Source organism: Ammospiza caudacuta, chromosome 16 (genome assembly GCF_027887145.1).
Source record: "Ammospiza caudacuta isolate bAmmCau1 chromosome 16, bAmmCau1.pri, whole genome shotgun sequence".
Lineage (NCBI taxonomy): Eukaryota > Metazoa > Chordata > Aves > Passeriformes > Passerellidae > Ammospiza > Ammospiza caudacuta.
Window position 1 is genome coordinate 1584264 of NC_080608.1, and position 23225 is coordinate 1607488.

The 23225-nt window shown below is 52.0% G+C and overlaps 1 protein-coding gene across 1 annotated transcript in view; it reads right to left on the reverse strand.

Annotated features, from left to right (window-relative positions):
• SIL1 (SIL1 nucleotide exchange factor) overlaps positions 1–10529 on the reverse strand; it is a 311506-nt gene extending 300977 nt beyond the window's left edge. Inside the window, exon 1 of the mRNA XM_058815385.1 lies at positions 10413–10529. The gene's annotated coding sequence lies outside the window, so the exon portion shown is untranslated. The remainder of the gene's footprint in view (positions 1–10412) is intronic.
• Between the last annotated feature and the right edge of the window lie 12696 nt (positions 10530–23225).

Below are 23225 nucleotides of genomic sequence, written 5' to 3' on the forward strand. Positions count from 1 at the left end.
CGTTACCAAGCAGCAGAAAGGAGGCTGGGATGGCAGGGGGGGTCACAGCAACACTCTCTGCACTGATGTTTCCTAAGAGGAGGAGGCAGGGCTGCCTTCCTCCACTTCCCAGCGCCCGCAGAGCCGCGGCTGCCAGCGAACAGACTGTGCCTCAAGTAGCCGCCAGCAGAAACAATTTGTCATGTGTCAGATCAAATAAACTCTTATGAGGCCACTGTGCTCCCTGAAGCAGACGGCTGCCAAACTCCAGAGGAGAAATCCAAGGAAGCGAGGCGGCCGTGTCAGCCCCGAGTGCTTGAGGAGCCCAGCACACTCCTTGCTGTGAGACTGCAGATCCCGTGCAGCACCCCACACCAGGCAGACACCAGCAGCTCCCATCAGGAACAAGGGTTTGGTGTTTAAATTAGCACTCCACATAGTCCAGAAAGTCCACATTCCTCATCCAGCAGCACAGCACCTCGCTCATCCCAGGGAGGCCTGAGGAAGGCTGGTATCTGCCAGGTGTCTGGAACGGGCTGCAATGGATTATCACTTGTCTGAGCAAGTGCTTCTTCCCTCCCAGCCAGCACATGCTCTCCTGCTACAAGAATTCCCTCAAAACGGCATTACAGATTACTACTTTTTCATTTTAAATAGACTTATTTTTGTTCACTCCCAAGCACCATTGCAGTTCCCCATGCATTGGGCTTGTGCCCTTGTGCTGAGGCCCCTTGCAGGTCCTGTTTGCTGCACAGTCCTGCAAGAGCCACTAAAGCACAGGGCCCAGGCATGTCCTTGTCTGTGATCCTGCTGGGAAGAACAAACCCCTAAAGTTGCTGCGGGCACTTCTGCAAGAATAAATCATGCCAGCAGTACTGTGAGGATCTCAAATCACTCACCTGCTCCTGCAAAGACCAGGCTCAAGCACTCCCTGGTCTGCACAGAGGGTACATCCCTCAGCCCAGGGCTCAGCCACTGGCTCCAGATGATCCAGTGTGCTCCATCTGGGAGCAGCCACCTGAGCCCTGCCACAGCCAAGAAAGCCTCTCCTTCTGTAGATGATGGATAATGGCCCCATAAAAGTGGGTCTGCAAGAGGCCTGAGGTTCCTGGCTGGAAGGAGATTAGTTTATGGCAGAGTGAGAGCAGCCACAGGTAGAAAGGCAGGAGATGCAAAGGAAGGACAGGAGAAGCTGGACGTGTTGCTTCAAGTCACCAGAAAGCAACCTCCTGCCCCAAAGCCCAGCAACAGAACCTTGACACTGCCTATCAACAAAAGGAAGTGAGCAAATGGGAAATCTGGCAGCCTAAAGCAAGGAACAAGGGAAGAACAAGGATTCAGGCATGGGGCATTCCCCCAGCATTAGCAGGGCCAGTACAAACCTCAGCTGTGAGGGGTTTTTCCAGTTTATTTAAACAGCATCCGGTGCCTGATGACGAGTTCTATTTATACCCCTTCTATCTGTACCAGGACTCCTCTCCAGCCACAGGGACTGGCAGGAGCACAGGACCCCATCCATTGCTCCAGGAGCCTCTCACCAGCTCAGAACACAACCCTCAGCCGGCCCAGGCACCAGGAGAGCTGCAAAGGACTCACGGTGCTGCTTCCAGCAAGGAGCAAACAACACAGGCTGTGCCTGGAACACGGCAAGCGTTACACTGAGATCCAGGGAGGAGGAGGAGGTTACAGCCTCCAGTCTGTCATTTCCAGCCATGCTTTTCAGGCAGGTACAGCTGCACAGACATCAGGAGTCAGGTTCCCACAGATTCCCAGCCTTTGCACGCTCCAGTTTCCAGCCAGCAGCTCTCTGGACTGTGACCCAGCCCAGCTCAGGGGTGGAAAGCAGTGCCAGCTCCAGGCACAGCCCTTGCCCCCAGCCTTTGAAGGCAGGTTAAGCAGGCAAAGCTTTAGGCATCAACCCAGGACATGGCTTGAACTCACATCTCTGAATGGAGACTCTGCCTCTGAAAAATTAATGCTTTTTTCAGCTCTCTGCCTTTGAGAGATTTCTGAGAGAATCAAAGGGCTGGAGTGCAGTGGGAGTCACACTCACATCGGGTTCCTCAGCAAACTCTGGTTCTGTTCCTGAACAATGGTAATTTCTCCAGACACCTGGAGAAACCAAATCTGCCTCAGCCAGCCCATCTCACCCTGCTCCTCAAATCTGAACTAATGAGCCCATTAACAGCATCAGTGACAAATTTCTTTACCCAAGAACACGTGTCCAAGTGCCACGCTGTGAGCACTCAGATGGTTCCCAGAAGCCTCCTGCTGATGTGGAACACTCTTCCCAAGCTTCCCCACATACACTCTGTACTTGATTACCCCACACTTGCTGGGAGAAGAGGAACAAAATGCACTCCAGAGCCACTTACTGATTCCTGATTTGAGTACAACCATGGCAGCAACACCATTTTTCCCTCCCTCTCCAAGGCTGGCACATGCCATGTCCAGTTCCCAGAGACAGGAACCTCACACCCAGCCCTTCTGTTCTGTCACCCTCAGGAGGGCCCATCTGGAAGAGCCATCACACACTAGGTACCAACACAGTATTCAAAACTACATGCAGAACTTGCAGAAGCACTTAGATCACCCACGGCTCCTGTTGGAAATTTTCCACAGTGCAAGAGTTTATTTTGTGGGCAGGAAGAGAGCAAGAAAATTAATTAAGGCAGAGTAAGAAGAAAAAACTCCTCCTGAAGTGAGTTAAATACACTAAAGCAGCAGTTGTGAGCAGGCCAAGTCCATTTTAAGGGTTATACATTTTCACTTCCACAGTCTTGAAAAGGAAAATGAAGAGACTTTGTTCTGTATGCATATTGTCCACCATTTGTTATTGTCTGTCTATTGATGCTCAGTTGAAAAACAAAATTTAATTAAACCCCACAGTACTGCATTGCCTGCCTTTGAAATATGCCTGCATTAGTGGATCATTACAGTAAATGAAATACAGCTTCATATCGGATTTTTCAAATAACGTCCTAAAACTGTTACAAATTAAATAATACTCCTGCAGAGAGAAATTAAGAGACAGTGTTTTTAGCAAGGGCAAAGAGATGTTTACAGATGAAGTCTGGAATAAGACGTGGAGGCAATGAGGCAGAGTTGCCACAGGGCCCTTCCAGACCTTGTTGGGAGGGTGCTGTGTACCAGAAACTGGAAAGGAAAGAGTGTGCCAGGGGCAGGCACAGGGAAAGGGCAGTGTCCCCAACCCCACAAGAATGTCTGCATGACTAGACCAGGGTTTTGGGGTGTTCTCAACCCAGAGAGGTGTTTCTGCATGGGGGAGAGCTCACTGCAGCCACACACCCTCCACGTCCTCCCCAAACCCGGCCAAAGCAGCCATGGGAGTGAAGCCTTGTAACCACTCAAAGCATTGAAAGCCTGGACACTCAGTGGGCAAGGAAAGGGATCCAGGAAGGTGCTGTTGTGGCAGGATGAGAAATACATCCACAGGGAGGAGAAAGCAACAGGAGCTTTGTTATCTCGGGGTAAGTAAAAGCACATGTGGGTCAGTGAGTCAGCATTGGGCACAGCAGCAATGCCTGATGTGGAACACAGCAAAGCAGGTGAATATTGTATGAGCCTTACAGCTCTGGCTTCAAGAGATCTTCTCCTTAATAGCACCTGAGCTAATGCCAAGTGTTCTTTGACGATTTATTTACTCCAAGAAACCATTTTCCCTAAATAAGAGGAGCCCGTTACCGCATCCTTCTTCACGTGAGCCTGGAAAAGGCTGCGCCCTGCAGCTCCTGTGGCCTCATCTCCATGGTGATGCACCAACACACACACACACACTGACTCCAGCAAGAAGGCAAACCTCCCCAAAGGAAAGGCTGAACCTCCCAAAAAGAAAGGCTGAACCTGCCCAAGGGAGAGGCTGAACCTCCCCAAAGGAAAGGCTGAACATGCCCAAGGGAAAGGCTGAACCTGCCCAAGGGAAAGGCTGAACCTGCCCAAGGGAAAGGCTGAACTTGCCCGAGGGAAAGGCTGAACTTGCCCGAGGGAAAGGCTGAACCTGTCCTAGGAAAAGGCTGAACCTGCCCAAAGGAAAGGCTGAACATGCCCAAGAGAGAGGCTGAACAGCCCCCAGGGAAAGGCTGCAGGTGGCAGAGCTCTCAGCAGCACCAGCCCTGGCACAAGGTGTGCTGCAGGTGTTGGCAGGCAGGGCTTTCCCAAGAAGCAGAGCAGGTCAGCCTACCAACAGGCTGGAAATAAAGAAAACCTTGCAAGGGCTCCTCTGGATCCATTTTATAGGAAAACAGCAGATTTCCAGCTGCTGTCCATGCCAGGGAGCAGCAACTGAGAGACAAGTTCCTGTAGTTCTCATCAGCCTGTGAATCAATTATTTATAGGAAGAAGGTTCAGCATATAATCATTGAAAGCTGTCAACTTCCAGCCCACACAGAGCTTCCTCTGTGGAAAGGCTGCTGGTCTGTGAGCCAGGGACTCCTCACCCCTCATGTCACAGGATTAAATGAGCAGCTGTGATACGAGGGGATCCATTACACTACAGCCACAATGAGCACTGGCACCCCAAGGCACTAACAGCACTCAGCAACATCGGGCAAAAACCACAGGAACACAGCAAATGCAGCCCAGCATCCTTCCTAAAGGAAAAATACAGCAGTGAAAGGGCATGGGGAGTGATGTAACGGGGCTGGCACATGGAGCAGCTGGGGAAGGAGACTCTGACAAGGCTCTGTGGGGCCAGCCTGTCGAAGGCAAGGCAAGCACAGCACTCAAGAACCAGCCCAGTGCTCTCCTACCCCCACAGCAAAGCCTCTGTAGGGATCAACAGCTCTCAGCCACTCACCTGCACATCCCCAAACACTATCCCATCAGGAGACTCTGGCTTTGTGCTTCCCAGGCTGTGGCAAAGCCACTCCTAATGGTTAAGAGCAGCACAAGCAGCTTGCAGAGAGGATGGAGATTGCTGAGGCTCTGCAGCTCCCGAGGGTGGGAGCAATCCTCGAGTGCCACAATCATCAGGCTGTGGGAGCACGCCAGGAGCAGGGCAGACAGAGGCTGAAAACGAGCAGGCTTCACACTCCCAGGTACTGTAGGAAACGTGCTCATCCTCAGCTCACCAGCACTCTTTGAGCACAGCCAGAATGAGGTGTGAACATTAAAAACACACCAGAGTGCTGCTCCCAGTCTGCTGGAGGAAATAGAGGGAGGGGGATGTCTGATGGGGAGGAGAGGGCGCAGCACAGGCACCTCTGGAAGAGCCCTGCCTCTGCAGTTCAAGGTTAAACACCTCCTTTGCACTCATCTCTGAATCTGCCTCTCTTTAAAGCTGCACCAGGTAATTAGAATCATTATAACTATTATTAGACCATAATATTATTATAGCATTTTTGCTACACTTGACATCTGTTGGCTGATAGATTTAACTGGTACATAAGAAATAACTGTGCAGAGATTTCTTGCAAATGAGCACCAACACGGAAGACATTAAAGCATTCTGCATTCAAAAAGTTAATTTTATGGAAGGACACTTGAAATACAAATTCTAAAATTAGGTTAAACCTTTAAAACCTGCCGTTAAAGGAATTATTTGGGCTTTAAGTAGGCAACCATTTAAAAAATCCTGACTTTTATTTAGATGCTGGAAGACATATATGTGGCTTGGTATCTCCTTCAGATCAACATATGCATCTTTTTCCCATCTACTCCAGAGATTTCTAAATCATCCTTCCATCTTCCTTTCCCTCTCTCTGCAGCAGGCACTTGAATTATTTGGGCAGAGTCTGACTGCACAGGGAACCAGTATAATCAGGGCTCTTACAACCTGCTGTCTGCAAATCCTATAGAATTATCAGCAAACACACATCCAGAATAAAATACAGCCTCCTGCAGCCCATGAAGCCCAAAGGGCTTTGCAAACTAGACTTGGGATGCAATTTATCCACCACTGAGATTCAGCTGTAATCCAGAGTGGAACACAACCTTTCCATTCATATTTAACTACAGCACACAGCCCCCTGGAGAAAAGTGAGGAAGAATCCAACAGAAGCCATAGGAAGGTTTTAGGGAGACTGAATTTTCTCCCCTAGAACTGAAATTAGGTCAGGGCATCCACCAAGTTGGACACAATGATGCTTGTAGGTGCCTTCCAACTCAGAATATTCCATGATTCCATGACTCTACCATCAGCCACAGACCAATAGAGGAGAACAAAGAGGGCACAGCATCTCCATCCTGTTGATGGTGTCCCTGAAGCACAGCTGGATTGAACAGCTGGGTACCACAAGTTACCAGCCTGGAGAGGAGGAAGACATGAACACCACAGAGGAATCCTGTGTTGTCCTTAAATTCAGTGGGGCCCAAATTTCACCCCACCGTTACACCCATGTGCAAAGAAAGATGGAATAGCACTTCAGAAAAGGACCAATTCTTGAACCTCAGGCAGCTGAGCCCAGCAGCTCAGTACTCACAGAACTCAGGGAGGGTAGAGTTGGGCAGAGATGTTTGCTCCAGTGAAATCTATTTCAGCTCTTCCTTAATCAGTTGGCACTGAGGTGACAGCAGAGGCCTGGTGCAGTGAGGTGTCCTGCAACCACCCACCAGGACACAATATTTGGGATTAAAAATGAGTGTCATTAATTTCTCCAGAACAAGTAGTTTTCTCTTTTCCAGAGAAGAGCAACCACACAAGGAACTTGGAATTGCTTGAGGAGAAAAATGCATTTTTGCTACCTTAGCCACATACAGACAAGCCCAACTCTCACTGAGGAGAGACTTATAGAGAGAAAAGGGGAGCAGGAGATGCTGGACACAACTTCCCCCACTGCTGAGGCAGCTCTGAGTGGGAAGCAGGGCTGAGGATTGTCTCAGAGCTGTGACAGCTCCAGCAAGTGTCAGCAAGAAGACCCAGGTGAACAAAGTTCATGAAAGCTCTTAAAAATCACCTCAGCCTTCAGAAGGAGAGCACAACACAATCCTCCCCTACAGAGACCTGCCCATCACACCTCTGACCAGCACAAAGCAGGTTTTTCACTCTATCCATCTGATGCTTTTTGAATAGCCAGAGGAGCTGGGTCTGGGCAAGCTCACCTTCATGAGGCCCAGTGCTCATTAATAAGAAAAAAAAGACCAACCAAAGCAACTCAACCCCACACACTTGAGGGGTAGCTATCAGCAATTCCCTGTCACCACAAGAGAAATCCTTGTGTATGAGCCCTCGGAGCTCAGCCCAGGTCTGCTTCTGTTCAACCTTTCCATTAATAGTTTGAACAAAGAAGAGAAAGCACTTTTATAAAACCTGAAAGGATGCCCAGGAGTTAAGAGCTGGAGGCACTCTGGAGGTCATGATCGGAATTGATAAACTGAAGAAAAGTTCCCAAAACACCAACAAATCAATAGAAAGAAAAGCAAGGAAAACAATGCAAAGAAGTGTACTTGGAAACAGCACAAACAGAGATCAAGCACACAGAGTCCAGGGGAAAGTTCTCCAGACAGAGGGAACCTGGGGAAAACTGGGGACCTGACTAAATGTGCCAGTGCTGTGACACCACAGCTCCAAAGAGCTGAACTCCCCTCTGTGATCCAGGAACATAAAATACCCAGTTCTGGGCTCCATGCTGGGTATCAGCTCTGAGGTACAGACAAACCAGAGGGTCTGGGCAGCCAGCAGAGCAGTCAGCAGTATAAAACATGCTGCCCTACACCAGCTGTGGAGGGGTTTCTCCATCCCTGCTCCCTCCAGGGCCAGTCCCAGCTCTCAGATTTTAACAGGGTTTACTCACAAGGAAAACCAGCCACAGGACTCCCCACTCTATGAAGGCAAGAGACAAACTGGCTGCTCAGTTTGCTGCAAGGACAAGTTAGATGGGCTGTCAGGCTCTGAGAGTGGGATTCCACCAAGGCCCAGAGGGAACTGGGCCCTGTCCAGATCTGCACTACCATCCACCGCTGCCCAGCCTGGAGCCAAGCATCTCTCACCTGGCTCAGGACAGGGGCACGGACAAGGAGGCTGTTCCAGGCCTGTATTTCCTTTTAGCATCCTCCATCTGGCTACTCCTACAGCAGTGACAAAGCCAAATGAACAGCCTTCTCTTCCCCAAAATACAACAGAGCTCCTCATCCTGCTGAGGGGCACCCACACAACACAGAGCCAGCACTGCTGTGACCGTTTCCATTCACGCCTTCCTTATCCCTCACTAACAGAGCTCATCAAGCTTCATTTGCCACCTGCTGCTGCAGCAGAGAAGCCAGCAGGGAATGGGATGCTGCCCTGGGGGAGGGCATGGTTTCCTAGCTTCCCTCCTCCCCTTCCACCCCACTGACCTCTGCAATGCCTGAAGCCCACAGGGGCCATCACCCAGCCCTGCCCACCCCAGACACCTTAATTTGAGGGGACAGTTGTTAAAAGCCATTGCCACAAGGTGTTACAAAGCAGGTGACACCAGAACACAGCTGCACCAAACCCAACCAGCAGCTTGGGAGAAACCCAGCAAGGGGGCAAAAGCTACAAATCTCATGCAAAAGCAGGGCTTAGCTCTCAGGAACGTTTCACATTTCCCAAAGACTCAGAGGGATTTGGGGTTTTGCTGAGCTGCCTGGTGAACCACAGCCAGAATGGATCTCACAGGGAGCAGGCGCCGTCTCCCTTGCAGGGCTGCTTCCCAGAGACCCCCAGCCTTGTGTCACTTCCCACTGCAGGTGCTAAGAATATCTGTGTGCTCATAAAAAATAGCAACCAGCTATTGAGAACTTATCAACAAAGTGCTCAACAAATCTTAATTAAAGCTGATTCACCTCGCTCACGAGCCCGAGTGGAGCGTTATTTCTCAGAGGAGAACACTGGGTGTAAGAGCTGAGGTGGGTTACAAAAGCCACGGAGGGAGTCAGTAGCACAGAGGATAAGCACATGGAAAGGCTGACTATTATCCCTAAATTTATCCCAATAATCCACTGCCTCACAAATTCTCAAGGTATGGCTGCTGTGCTTTCAACCCCATCTGCTCAACCCAAGCAGAAGCAGAGACAGGTGTGGGGGTGCTGGAGTTTGCCAGGTGTTTTATTGCTCAGGCCAAAGGAATTCTCCACTGTAAAAATGAAGGTGGTGGTGGCAGTAGCACCAGCCCTGCTCTTGTGCTGCTTCAGGACACAGGGACAACACTGTGGGGTCAAAGGCTGTTCTGACAGTTCACCAGGAATTGTTTCCAGCTGATTTCTTACCAAGAATCGTATTTGTATCCTTTCCAATTTAGTAAATACATGGTCACATAGACAGCAGCCTCCAGAACACTGCTGCTCTCACCTCTGCTAGCTGGACTCCTACACTGAAGTTTCTGGGACAGTATTTTGGATACTTTCACCACAGAAATACCCTAGAGGCTGCTGAAAAACTAAGTGGATCAGGCTGGGTCATTTTAAGGCAGGATTGGGGGAAAGAAAAGACAGAAACTTAGAAGTGCGTCCCTTAACAGTGCTACTCCCAGAGAACAAATTAATTCAAATCATCACAGGGAGCAGGAGCACTGCGGCAGCACGTAGGGTAAATGACAGGGCGTGCCATCATCTTCTAACATCCTCTGAACACGTATCTGCACTTAAAAGGCTCCTGCCAGGCTGTGCACGGACCAGCCTCTTGCACAGACAGCTCCACCACAGAAATGCCTCTGCTGATCACCCTCCTTTGGCAGGCACACTGAGCAGCACCAGCGCAGGCAGCTCTGCCTCTGCGCTGCACTCGGACTGGGTTAGTTCTAGCAAAGAAACACTGCAGAATAAATAACTTAAGAAATTGTGTCTATAGAGCTTGGTGTAAACCCAGACCCTCCTGAAGGTGGGCAGCATCAGAGCTCTGTCAAAGCTCACTCCTAATGCAAGTGTTAGTCAACCAGTGAACTTAAACATTTTAACGCAACATTCCAAACAGTGTTTATATACAAAATCCCATTTGCTCAGCGTTCTCTTCCTGGCCTTGTGGAATGCATCGTTTCACCAGTTCTCCTGCCAGAAAACCATATGCGGGCTTGTACCAAAACAATTAAACCGGTTTTAAAATTCAGACCTCGAGTTACAGAGCGCACACCCTGAAGAAACATCCATTTTAATATTCCAGAACTACTTCAATTTTTCCAGCACGTTTTTATTCCACAGCAGCCTGGGCACACAGTAGGCCAGAGGTCACGCAACCTCGTGCTCCAGGCAGGATCCAAACTGCGCCCGTTGGGGGAAACTCACGTGTAAGATTTTTGTTTAAAAGTCCTGAGTGTAAGGGACCCCTGCCCTGCTCCGACTGTGTGCCTAAGTGCCCCTCACAGGGCACGCGTTTGCTGCAGCACTCCAGCCGCACAGGCTGCCCGTCCTGCCGGGGCTGCCGAGCCTCCGGGGCCGCACACGCAACGTCCCCAACGGCCCGGCCACAGCCAATGAGGGGAACCGGGCCGGCGGGCAGCCTCCACCCGGCAAGGCCTTACCGCCGGGTCCGCTCGCGCGAGGGCAAAGCAGGGAGGCAGCAGTGGGTACCCCCGGGCCGGGACCAGGGCTCCGTCCCGGATCGCGGATCCCCGACCCGCAGCTACGCCCCGGCCCTCACGGGCCGCCAGCACCACCGCCCCCTGCTACCCCCCCACCCCGACTCACCGCTCCGCACTGCGCACGCGCCGCCCGGCCCCAGCCGCCCCGCCCCGGCCCCCCTCTAGCCAATCAGCGCCGTCCTTGCACGAGTTCCTGCCATTGGCCCCGCCCCTGGCCCCGCCCTACTCACTCAGCACGGCCCCACTCTTGGCCACACCCCCTGACCCGTGCCTGTCTGTCACCGCCGCTCTTGGTCCCGCCCCCTGGTCCTGGCCCCGCCCCCTGATCCTGGCCCCGCCTGTGCCCTGTGAGGCGGCGGTGGCGGCGCTGTCCCGGCTCCGCCGTGTCCCGGACTGGATTCGCCGGCCTGAGCCTCAGCCTGAGCCTGAGCCTGAGCCTGAGCCTGAGCCTGAGCCTGAGCCTGAGCCGTGTCCCGGGCCGATCTGAGCCATGTCCCGGCCTGAACCTGAGCCTGAGCCTGAGCCTGAGCCTGTCTGACTGAGCCTGAGTCTGAGCCGTGTCCCGGGCCGATCTGAGCTGTGTCCCGGGCCGATCTGAGCCGTGTCCCGAGCCCATCGGAGCCATGTCCCGGGCTGAGCCTGAGCCGTGTCCCCGGCTGAGCCTGAGCCGTGTCCCGGGCCGATCTGAGCCGTGTCCCGGGCTGGGTTAGCCGGGCTGAGCCGTGTCCGCTGCCCTGGACTGCGGGAGCCTCCCTGGCTGTGGGAACGGCGTGTCCCGGGCAGCAACCCCATCCTGGAGGATCTGTCCCTCAGGAGTGAATGCCTGCTTTGGCGCGCCTCTGTGCATCGTGTTAGGTTGGACTAATGGAGGAATTTCTCCGTGGAAAAGGTGGTCCGGCCTTGGCAGGGGCTGCCCAGGGAAGGTGTTGGATTCTCCTGCCCTGCACATGTCCAAGGAAGGGCTGGAGGTGGCGCCCAGTGCTCTGGGCTGGTGACAAGGTGGGAATATCTGGGATGGATGCCTGGGATCAGGAGGGAATATTTGCAATGATCTGGAGATGCTGGCTTTACACATCACATCGTCCCTGCCACAGGCTACTTCAGCATCCCCTTTATTTTTCACAGGTTTAGAGGAAGGTAGTGAGGTTTCAGGTAAACACAAGGGTGTAAATTCTCAGTCTTGGCACCCCTGGTTTATGCTGAAATGAGGTGAGAAAGTCAGAGAAGGCACAGGGAGCTCACTGGTCCCCTCACCTCATTCACTCAAAGCACTCTGCTGATTAAAATCATGCCAAAGCATTTCCCACCCCTCTCCGAACTGCAACTGAGTGATGGCATTGCAGAGATGATGGAAAATCAGCCACGAGCTGTGCAGCCCTCCCTGATGAGGGCTGGGCTGTGGCTGAGGAACAGGCCATGGGATCAACTGCACAGCATCCAAAACCAACGTGCCAGCCCCAAAATTAAACTGCAATGCTTAATCATCTAGTGAAAGGTGCTCAATGACATCAGGGGGATCTGTCCCTGGGTCACTGTCCCCACAGCTCTGCTCACCCATGCTGTGTTTCACTGCTGGCACCCACAGAGATGCTGGAGGCAGGAGATTGACTGTAAGCAAATCTCAGCTCTCCTTGCCAGTAATTGAATATTTTCAATCTTTCCAGGTTGGTTGTAAACATCTCAAAAACATAATCTGGAATCAAATCCCTCAAAGCCTGTCAGGAGTGCACCAGAGCTTTATAGATGTTTATGATTTTTGTTGAGGTTTATAGTTTCTTAGGCAGCTACGTGATTGCTGCCTGGGTGTAACTCCTGGCTTTTGGATGGGGGAAGTACTGCTGTACTTCATCCTCTTCCTCCTCCTTTAGGGCTCCACACACCAAGCCAAGGCTGGCAGCCAGGCAGGACTGGTCTCTCTGCTTGCAGCCCAGGAGCCAAATGTCAGCTAGGGCACTGGGAAGAGGACTTTCCCCCTGCTTGTCTCAGGCTGCTGCACACCAGGCACTTTGGGAAGCCTCACTGAGATGCTCAGTCCATCCAGAGAGGAGCACTGCTGCATCCCCGGGCAATCCCAACCAAATCCCACATCTGAAACTGCTCCCACATCTAATAGATAAGAAATATACTCTGCATGTATTACCTTCTGCATCTGGAGTTCCTCTCTCTGGTCTGATGGGTTGGAGGGCTTTTTCAAAAGGTATTAGAGAAGATGGGTGTGAGAGAGTAATTTGGGACTGGGAGTAATTTTTCATCAGTATACTTAAAGACAATCACAGCACTAGGAGGGAGGCCTAATTGTGGAGTTGTGTAATTAGTTTTTATGTCACTGCAATTATTCTGTTGGCTACATATAAAGAACATGGGAAAATGCAGCACTTAATTTTAAATCAAGACTTGATTCTCTTTTAGTAGGTAATTGATGTTGATCACATCACTTAGCAGCAACTATAAAATGTGCTATTTAGATTGTAAAAGGATGGAGAAAAGGACTGAGCAGATAGGTAATTGATGAATCGCGGCAGCGTTGGTGGGAGGCAGCAGGAATACCTCAGCTGCCTCTGCCTGCAGCTGCTCCTGGGCTTCCTCAGTGCCCAGGGCTTTAACAGGCACTGAGCCCCTGTCCCAATCCCACAGCATTGCTCTGTCCTGGACAGCAGTGGAACAGGGCAGCTGCTTTTCATGGAATTGATCCCTCCTGGTTACACCTCTTCCTTTAAGGAATCCAGATTTTCTTCATGGAATTGATCCCTCCTGGTTAAACCCCTTCCTTTAAGCAATCCAAGTTTTCTTTGTGGAATTGATCCCTCCTGGTTAAACCCTTTCCTTAAGGAATCCAGATTTTCTTCATGGAGTTGATCCTTCCTGGTTAAACCCCTTCCTTTAAGCAATCCAAGTTTTCTTTGTGGAATTGATCCCTCCTGGTTAAACCCTTTCCTTAAGGAATCCAGATTTTCTTCATGGAGTTGATCCTTCCTGGTTAAACCCCTTCCTTTAAGCAATCCAAGTTTTCTTTGCGGAATTGATCCCTCCTGGTTAAACCCCTTCCTTTAAGCAATCCAGATGTTCCTCTGGCAAAGGTGTGTGAGTTTGCTCCCAGGACTGCCATATGCTCATCTGGAGCCACCAGGCTCCTCTCCTCTCAAGGCTGTTTGGCTTCTCCCATGGCTCAGTTGTGGCAATGTGTCCCAAATTTGGTCACAACAGCTAAACACTCCCAGACACATAATTGGACATTTAAGTCTACAAGCAAAATTAAGTCACAAGGTGCCAATGCTGTGAAGCCTCACAGTGCTGCCCTTGACAGGTAACTTAGTTTTTGGTGATGTTTTCATACTAAAAGTACCTGCAAGTAGTTTTGGTTGGGGGAAGACCCAGAGACAAGGCCCACAGCAAGGCACAGACATCCAGAGGGTTCATTGCCCTTTTCTCTCTGGAAGGATGCCAGGATGAGCAGGAGAGGTGTCTCTTCTGGGTACAAAGCAAACTCCACAGGCTATAGGAGACTCTTGAGGTCACATTTCCAGGTGGCAGGTCCAGGCTTGGCACTTGCACCAAAACAGATGGATTTGTGGCCAGACAAGCCACTGCATAGAGTCCTACCAGGATTTTTAAGTGAAACACTTTTCCCCTTCAGCCTTTCCTTCCCCTGAACCTCTTTTGTGTGCTGTACAAAATATGAGATGGAATTTGGGCTCCAGTGGGTGTAATTGCTGAACAGCCTGCCCTGGCCAGCCTCACCGCTGCCAGAGCGCTGCCCACAGCCACTTTCCTGCTGACACAATGAAATGCATTTTTACAGCCCAAGACATGAGTCATGACCCAGCCTGAGTTCAGAGCAGAGCATTTTTGGAGTACTTATGACTCCAAAGAGGCCGGAGGGGAACCCTGGGCTTGAGATGGGATCACAACTGCAGAGTTTCCCCAGTCACTTTTAAAAATGTTTTTTCTCACCCATTTTGTGTGCTGGGACGTGAAGACTATTGTAGGACCTGTTCTGCCATGTCAGCATCAGCCTCTCTGAATTGCTGTGAGGATCAGATGAGTCCATCTTGCAGTCTCTTATCACCAGCAGCACAAATCCTATTTCATTCACTGCCAAAAAACAGACTCATCCAAAGGCTTTTGCCATCAGTCCCTCGGGGGCTCTGGAGCCATAAGTGGGATGCAATGAGCCCAGGGCCATCCCTGCTCTAGAAGGGCTCTGCCGGCGGGGGTGCAGCTCGGGTTCGCGGGTGAGCTGCTGCCCATGCAGCCCTGGCACAGCTTGGGGTCAGTGCCCGCTGGGTGACAGCCGCTGACGGTCCCTGTGCCGTGGCCCCAGGACAGGACAGCTGTCCTGGCACTAAGGGCTCACCACCCACCGGGTGACAGCCCCTGACAGTCCCTGTGCCATGTCCCCAGGACAGGACAGCTGTCCTGGCACTAAGGGCTCACCACCCACTGGGTGACAGCCCCTGACGGTCCCTGTGCCATGTCCCCAGGACAGGACAGCTGTCCTGGCACTAAGGGCTCAGCACCCGCTGGGTGACAGCCCCTGACGGTCTCTGTGCCATGTCCCCAGCACAGCTCTATCCTGGCACAGCTCGGGGTCAGCACCCACCGGGTGACAGCCTCTGATGGTCCCTGTGCCGTGTCCCCAGGACAGCTCTGTCCCCGTGGGAGCTCCAGGGGTGGAGGGCGGGCTGTGCCAGGGTGAGAGGGGCAATACCGGGGGGCTGCCGCCTTTCACCCCCGTTATTAACGGCACCGCTCGGCACCGACGGGTTCTTCACTGCACACAGGGCCCCCGGGCTGCCCTCGCTCGCTCCCGCCTGGTACCGGCTTTGGATTAAATCAGCGAAGCCAACACAGTGATAATTCCCAGTGCTCTCCTCCGGAGCTGGGCACAAATGAGGGGAAAGCAGGGAGGAGGATAAAGCCCGGAGTGAGGGCACAGGGACATGCAGGTACAAGAGGGATGTGAAGGGAAACTTGAGTTTTCAGTGCCACCAGCTCAGCTGTGACCAGGCAGGGATAGCAACCCTAGGGACGCTTTTCTAGAAGCCATCATGCCAGATGACCTGGGCAGGGGCTTTATGTGTGCTCAAGCAGGGATTTGGGTGAAAAAGGCAGCAAGGGGACAGTTCAGTCCCCTGCCTCCTCCCCACGGAACAGAGCCCGGTCACAGACACACAGTCCTGGTTATCCCCCAGCAAAGCCAGACTCCCTTGGCCTGGAGCAGTCAGTCCCTCCCAGGGCTGAAGGTTTCAGATCACTGGACAGCCGTGGGCAGCACCATCCCTGCCTCTCTGGCTGCCTCCCCCAGGAGCCACATCTCAGCTGCCACCTCCTTGTCACTGCATTTGAAGCACGTCCACATCACAGCACACACAGGCTCAGGAGCAGGGACAATTCATAAAACACCTCCCCTAAGGTGGAAATGAGACCACCCATCTCAGCAGTGTCACACCACTAAAGGAGAGGGGATGGTTATGAGCCATTATTCCCTGCACAAATGGGCTTTAAATCATCATCTGTCACCAGCACCCAGCACTGGATGTTCCAAAGGTGTCGAGCAAAGCCTTTGTGGCTCCTTTCCACCATGGCATGGGTGACCACAGTGCCCATCACCTGGAGATCCTTGTGGAGCCTCCACACCCACACTCTGCTGCTGCTCTGGGAAGAAATCAGCCCTGCCAAACATCAGCAAGACCAAACGTGCTGCTTTGGGGTCTCAGGTCCATCTCCCTGGGATGGGATCACAGGAGGACAAAGCTCCCCAGCTGCCCCACTCCTCCGGGCCTGGAAGGGAAATTGGGTTGTTATGGAGCAGCAGTGCAGGAATTGAAAGCCTTTTTCCTTCTGGAAGCCCTTGAGGCTGCCAGTCTCAGCTGAGCCACTGCTTGCCAACAGTTTTTCATTTCTTCTCTGTTTCATCTAAACTTTCCATTGGGTTCCTCATCCATCTGAGCTGCAATGATAAATATGGAAATAAAGAGGCATTTACAGCCCCTCTCTTGGGCTGGTTCTGTGTGTAAACAAACTGTGCTCACAGCATCCTCCTCTCCACAGTGCTGGCTCAGGAGTAGCAGGGTCTGCCCAAGACTCAGTGGGCTGAAGGATTTGGGGGAAATCCCTGGGTCACTGTGGGGAGAAAACTGCAGCAAAAGGAATGGGGCAAGCAAGGCCCACAGGGACTTCTGTAAAGGACTAGAAGGGAAAGAGCAACAGCTGAAGAGCTGGATGGGCAAAGTATGAAGAAAGACTTTAATTTGCACAGAATCTCCTAATCCATTAATCACAGGGACATTTGTGTATGAAAACCTCCCTCTCATTTAACACTATCTCAGGTTTGTCCAAGAAGGTAATAACTGTTTGGCAGGGGAGTGGGAGGAGCGAGGTGGGACAGGCAAAGGCCTTGGGCTTGTTTCCAGGGAGAGATCAGCCATTAACAGTGTGGAGCCAGCCCAGGGATGAGCAGCCATGAAAAGCACTGGACATGGCAGTCCAGGAGTCACAGTGGCACTGGGACACCAGTCCCCTGAAAGAGGATGCCTCAGTGCCTCTTGGCTCTCTGGAGGTTGCCTGTAAAGGCTGGACAAACTTGCCTGGGTGCCTGGAATAGAGGGTTTGGGGGTTTAAGAGCAGACTGACATCTTCCCTTCCCCTCCACCACAGTCATTTCCTCTTCATTCACTGCTCCAGTGTTCCTTTCCTCGCCCTACAGAGCTGGATTGTGAGGATCATCCTGGAGGCAGGGGGAAGCTCTGGCAGCACAGCATGAACTGATCCATCCCCTGATCTTCCCCTTATGCTTCTCTCAGGTTTAACCTGTTCTGCTTTAATCCTGCGTTCTTTTCCAGCAAATCCAGCCTTGCACCAGACCAGCCAAAGTCTCCTTGTGTCCCATGATGGTCCCACAGACCTCAGAATTCCCTGTCAGCCAATGAGTAAACATAATATCTACAAACCCAGCTGCCTTCCTGGAGCTGTTACCTGTGTTCCTCAAGGGAGGAAAACAGGAAAAATTAGTATGCAGCTTCTTCCTCGAGAAATCAATGCGATCTCAACTCACTGTGAAGTTCTCTGACTGTTAGAGATGCTGCACTGGTAAAAACTAACCCTCAGAGGAGAAAGGGTGGGGAAAAAAGAAAGAAAAATAAATTCCAGTGACTAGACAAGTCTAAAATGTTGCAGAAGGCTAAACTGCCAGGGCTGGGGCTTGTTTGGAAGTCCCAGAGTGGAGAGGGCTGTGCAGTCCAGCTGTTTATCACCCCACCAAGAATCAGCTGTAATTGTTAATTCTAATTAGAGCTGTTGGGTAAAAATGTAATCAAGAGTTTCCATTAGGAAAAAAAAAAGACATTTCATCTAAATTAAAAATTTTGTTTTTTAAGAAAGGGGGTAAACGTTGAAAATTTTGTAACAACTCATTTCAGCATTTTCAAGATGAAAAGGGATGTATTTTTGCTGTGAAATGCATCATCAATTCAAATGTGTTTTATCTTACAGTCTGAAGAGCAAAAAATAGTTTTCAAATCAAAGCAAAAATGGTATTTTTAGGCATTTTCTTTAAAAAGCCTATCTGGAGGTTTCTGTCCTAATTAAGAATGATTATTGGTTTTCTTTTTTCCTTAATGGAATAAGCTGTTCCTAGTTAGCTCTGTTCTAAAACACCAGGTTGATGTTGATGTGCCCACCCATCTGTCCCAGCACCTGACCCCAGGGCTGTGCTCACACCACCCCACTCTGCGTGTCAGCACTGCCTGAAATCCCTGGGATTTGAGTCAGGCTTTATAAAACTCACAGAACTAAAGCAAATTCCTTGCTGCCAGGAGATCTGGTGGGGCACTGGAAGGACGCAGGTGTGTTTGGTGGGCCTTGTGCAGGTCTCAATTCCTAAGGCAGGCTGATTGTGGTGCCCACACTCGGGCAAGGCAGCTGCAACCCCTCCTTGCACGTTTGACCCTGTGGCTGATGCCATGGGATTGCCACAGATCCCAGCAGGGGTTTGCATCCTGGGGAATCCTCTCCACAGGGTTAGCAGATCACCTTTATCACACTGAGACAGTGGCTTGGGATCTGGTAGATGAATAGCAGAGCTTGCGGTGTGTGATCTGTCCTCTGGCTAGGAGCACTGAAGGAGAGGACAGAAAAGACGAGGGTTAAATAGGAGCTGGGAGCAGAAGGGGACAGCAGGGGAGGAGAGTGGGTCAGGGAGAAGCTCAGAAGGAGGAGAGGAGGGTGGAAGAGGAAGGGAGCAAAGCTCAAGGGCTCTGCCAGAGATGAAATGGAAAAAGAAATTGCTGTGCAGCAGTTTCAGCCCAGAACAGAGGGAACTGCACGGGCTCCTCGAGCTGCCCGAGGGCATTTTGAACAACAAAACCAGCAAGCTCTGACAGGGCCAGGAGACCCAGGCAAGAGTGAATGGACAGAGGAGCTGCAGGGTCCCACAGGCAGGGTCCCACAGGCAGGGCATGCTCCTGCCCAGCCACATCCAGAGTGGCACTGCCCTTGCTGCTGCTGCACCACCTCTCTGGCAGCCTGATCGGGGTTATGTAACCTTTCCTGACTGCTCTTTCCCCCGACCAAGTGAGGTTGCTGCTCCAGCTCCCTGCAAGGAGCAGCCGGAGCAGCCTTTCCTGAGCTTCCCAGAGGGACACAGCCAGCCCCAGCCTCCGAGGCAGCTGAGCAGCAGATCCTGCCCCACTGCCACCCCCGGGGAGCTGTGCTGGCAGAGCTGGCACCCAGGACATGGCACCAAGCCCTGGTGGGAGGCTGCAGGCCCTTGGCCAGGGAAGGAGATGGTTCAATCATGGGTTCTTCCTGCAGGGAGCAACTGGTGGGTGAAGCCTGGAGCACCCACTCACACGTGGGAGCAGACACAGGGTAACACACTGCACCAGTGCTTTATGCACCTAACTCAAAATAAGCTTTCTTTTTAAAAAACATATCTAATAAGAATGATTTTTCTCTCTCTCTTTTTTTTTTTTTTTTTTTGTTATTATTTTGAAGTTATAAATTATTGAAACCAATTATTCTCACTGCTCTCCCAAATCATTCTCAGGCAAAGAAAAGGCAGCTCTACCTTCAACACTGCTTTGTAACAAAATGAGTCAGATTCATTTTGCTCATGATTTGCCCTTGGCTCCCTTTGTCCATGTCTTAAACTACATCCTGGCTCGGTCTGATTAGCAGCGTGTCCTCGGAGGCAGAGGAGGCCCTGCAAGAGCTCGAGGTATTGCAGGTCAAGATTAAAGTGCTCTGCATGCCATTCACTGTCAAAGCTGTAACTGGCTTAACTCAGTGCAATTAGATGGCTCAGAGGTTACACAGTAACGGCAGCAGTGTTTCAGTGCAGCTGATTAAAGCACAGCCCTGGCGTTAAAGGATGTGATTAAAAGGCAGTGTCAGGGCTGAGACCTGGCAGAGGAGCTCAGCAGGCAGGGTTAAATCTACAGCTTCTTCTGGGGTTGGACACCCCAGGGCCTGGAAAAGATCTCCAAGTATCAGCTGAGCCAGCTCAGCTTCTAGGTCTGGAATGCCATCTTGTGATGGCAGTGGGGAAGTGGAAATGGCCCCTCTGTGGAGGCAGAGGAGATGATGGAATTACAGAATGGGTTGGGTCCGAAGAGACCATAAAAATAATTTTATTCCTCCCCCTGCCATGGCAGGAACACCTCCCACTGTCCCAGGCTGCTCCAAGCCCCAATGTCCAGCCTGGCCTTGGGCACTGCCAGGGATCCAGGGGCAGCCACAGCTGCTCTGGGCACCCTGTGCCAGGGCCTGCCCACCCTCCCAGGGAACAATTCCTCATTCCCAATCTCCCATCCAGCCCTGCCCTCTGGCAGTGGGAGCCATTCCCTGTGTGCTGTCCCTCCATCCCTTGTCCCCAGTCCCTCTCCAGCTCTCCTGGAGCCCCTTTAGGCCCTGGAAGGGACTCTGAGCTCTCCCTGGATCCTTCTTTTTTCCAGGTGAGCATCCCCAGCTCTCCCAGCCTGGCTCCATGGCAGAGGGGCTCCAATCCTGGGAGCATCTCCATGGCCTCTCTGGACTTGCTCCAACAGCTTCAGGTCCTTCTGATGCTGGAGCAGCTCTGCAGGGGTATCTCACAAGGGCAGAATAGAAGGGGACCATCCCCCCCCTCACCTGCTGCCCACTCCTCTGTGCGTGCAGCCCAGCACAGGGGAGTTTCTGGGCTGCCACTGTTGGCTCATGTCCAGCTTTTCATCCATGATATCCTCCAAGTCCTTCTTTGCTGGTCAATGAGCTCTTCTCCCAGTCTGTGCTCATGTGTGGGGTATCCCTGATCTGGGTGCAGCACCTCAAAGAGGAAAAGGCACCATCGAGGCCATGGCTGCCCTGCCTTCTGCTGTGTGGGAGCCAAGCACGGCTGGTGTCACTCACAGGGCAGTGCAAGCACCAACACCCATGAGGTGTCATCATCATGGGCCCCAGCCATGACAGACACCAGGGGGATAAAAGTTCTTCTCACCAAAGCCTGAACATGCTTGGCTGTGGGGCTGGAGGTGACCACATGGTAAATGATGATGTACAACCACAAATCTTTTCTTCCATAGGTTTACTGAATTTTCTTCCTCTTCCCACGGTACTACTCTGTCTTTTTCTCCAGTGTGGCCAAACGGTGTTGAGCCAAAATCTGATTGGTACGGAAGGATCACAGTCCCAGCCCTGCAGTGCCAGAGCTGAGCAGTGACGGGGGGCAGGCAGTGAGCCCTGGGCACGGGTGTGTTCAGGGCTGAGGTGACAGTAAAGGATCTCTCTTGCTGCCACAGAAGCTGCAGACATCAGCTACATGGGGGATGTCCCACCCCAGACTTGGAGCACACATCTTTTGAAGCACTACAGCTCCATGCCAGTGCAGATCTCTTGAGTGGATGCATTGTGCCAGCAGACAGTGCTCATGTCCTGGTTTAACCCATCCTGCTAATTTATGGGAGCAAAATCACTCAGATGTGATTCCTCCTTTATGTTGTAACTGAACATTCACTCGACAGAGGTTACCCAGGCTTCTGGAGCCTGTTGAGTTGCTTTGAACACAAGCTGCAGGGCTGTGCTGGGATGCAGGGAGCTCAGGGGAGGCTGTGTCTAGACTAGAGGAACTCTCCTGAAGGCTTGCTGGGCTTTTGTTTTGTAGTAACTCATATCTCTAATCTGGCTTGGAACAAAGCATCTCAGTCCTTTCAGGCCCTGCCACAACACTTGCAGGAGAAAAGGAGGCTCTGTTAATGGTCAGCAAGCCAAGATGAACAACAGGGACTGGCTGCAGCTAATGCAGAGAGCACATTCCTGTGACAGAAAAGGGCTTCACCCCCATGGCAGAGCTGCTCTGCTGTGTTTCATCTGGTTTGATGCAGTTCACAAATGATGTGCAGGCCTTGGTTTGAGCCCCCCTCCAAGGCCAGCAGGCAGAGGAAAAGCTGTGCACACAGAGGGAATCTGTACTGGGAAGTGAGAGACTGGTCCTGGCACTGAGAGTTGCTGAGTTCTGGTATTTGGCATTCAGGAAGCTTTTGAAGTATCTCCCCAATCCTGCTGAAAATGTCTTATTAAAGAGACAAAGCATATTAATTTGGGCCCCATGCTGCGCTAATGGATTAAACAGTTCCAAACTGAAGCTGTGGCTTAGGGTCTTGGCAGAGTCATCATCCATGCCTGTGTGGGCACGTGCCCTTGGCCATGGGCAGCGAGACCCCCAGGAACAAGAGCATGAAGTGTTCTTACCTGTGTCTGCTCTTACCTGTCTCTCCCCCAGACAGGCTTTGCTGTGTGCACTGGGCATAGCTGGGAAACCTGTTCCTCACCAGGTTCATCAGTGACAGGGGAAGCACCGAGCTCCTTCTGCTCAGCACCAGCCTCTGTCCCTGCACACAGCCGTGTCCTGGGCACAATGAGCCCAGAGCTTCCCAGGACAAGGCAGGATCAGGCTGAGCTGGAGAGGAGCACCCCACATCCAGGAAGAATAGCTGCCTGCTTGGGCTGAAAATAGACCATGAAACATTTGAAGAAGACAGAGCTGGAGTGGATGATTGCCTGAGGCAAGGCACAGCTCCAGCTGAGTTCACTGCTGAGTTCTGAGAGCATAAGCACATGAGGAGCATGGGGGACGGATGCCAGGCTTTCTGGAAAGGTCTTCAAGGGTCTCACTGGAGCACAAAGCCCAGAGAAAAACTTCCTGTGAATGGATCTCCAGCGAGAGAGTTACAGTTACACTGCTGTGCCTGGAGTACACAGAGCACTGGGCTGATGTTACAGCATCCAGTGGAGACCAGGGAAGGTGTGGAACTGCGCTTCTCTCAGCAGGGCACTTGGCAGCACCACAGCTTTTTCTCTGCTTATTTCAGGGCTGGATTTTTGTTGCCGGCAGCTGTTTCTGAGCTGATACTTCTACCTCCTGTGCCCACATCAGGGGGACACATCAGTGGGACACATCAGGGGCAAGCAGAGGCAGCTCACCAGCCCGCTGCTTCCCACGAGCTGGTGCTTGAGTGTTCCTGCTCCGGCTGTGTCAGGGATGCTGGAAGCGTCCAAGGCCAGGTCGGACGGGGACTGGAGCAACCTGGGATTGTGAAAGGAGGTGTCCCTGCCCATGGCAGGGAGTGGGAAGAGACGATCTTTAAAGTCCCTCCCCGTGACTGATTATTGAGGGTTCTTCCCCGCCCCGAGGGGAGCGGCCGAGGCGAGCGGGGCGGTGCCTGTGGAATCACCTCAGCAACGTGGCCAGAGCTCTTCCTTTTCTGCCCCCCGCCGCCG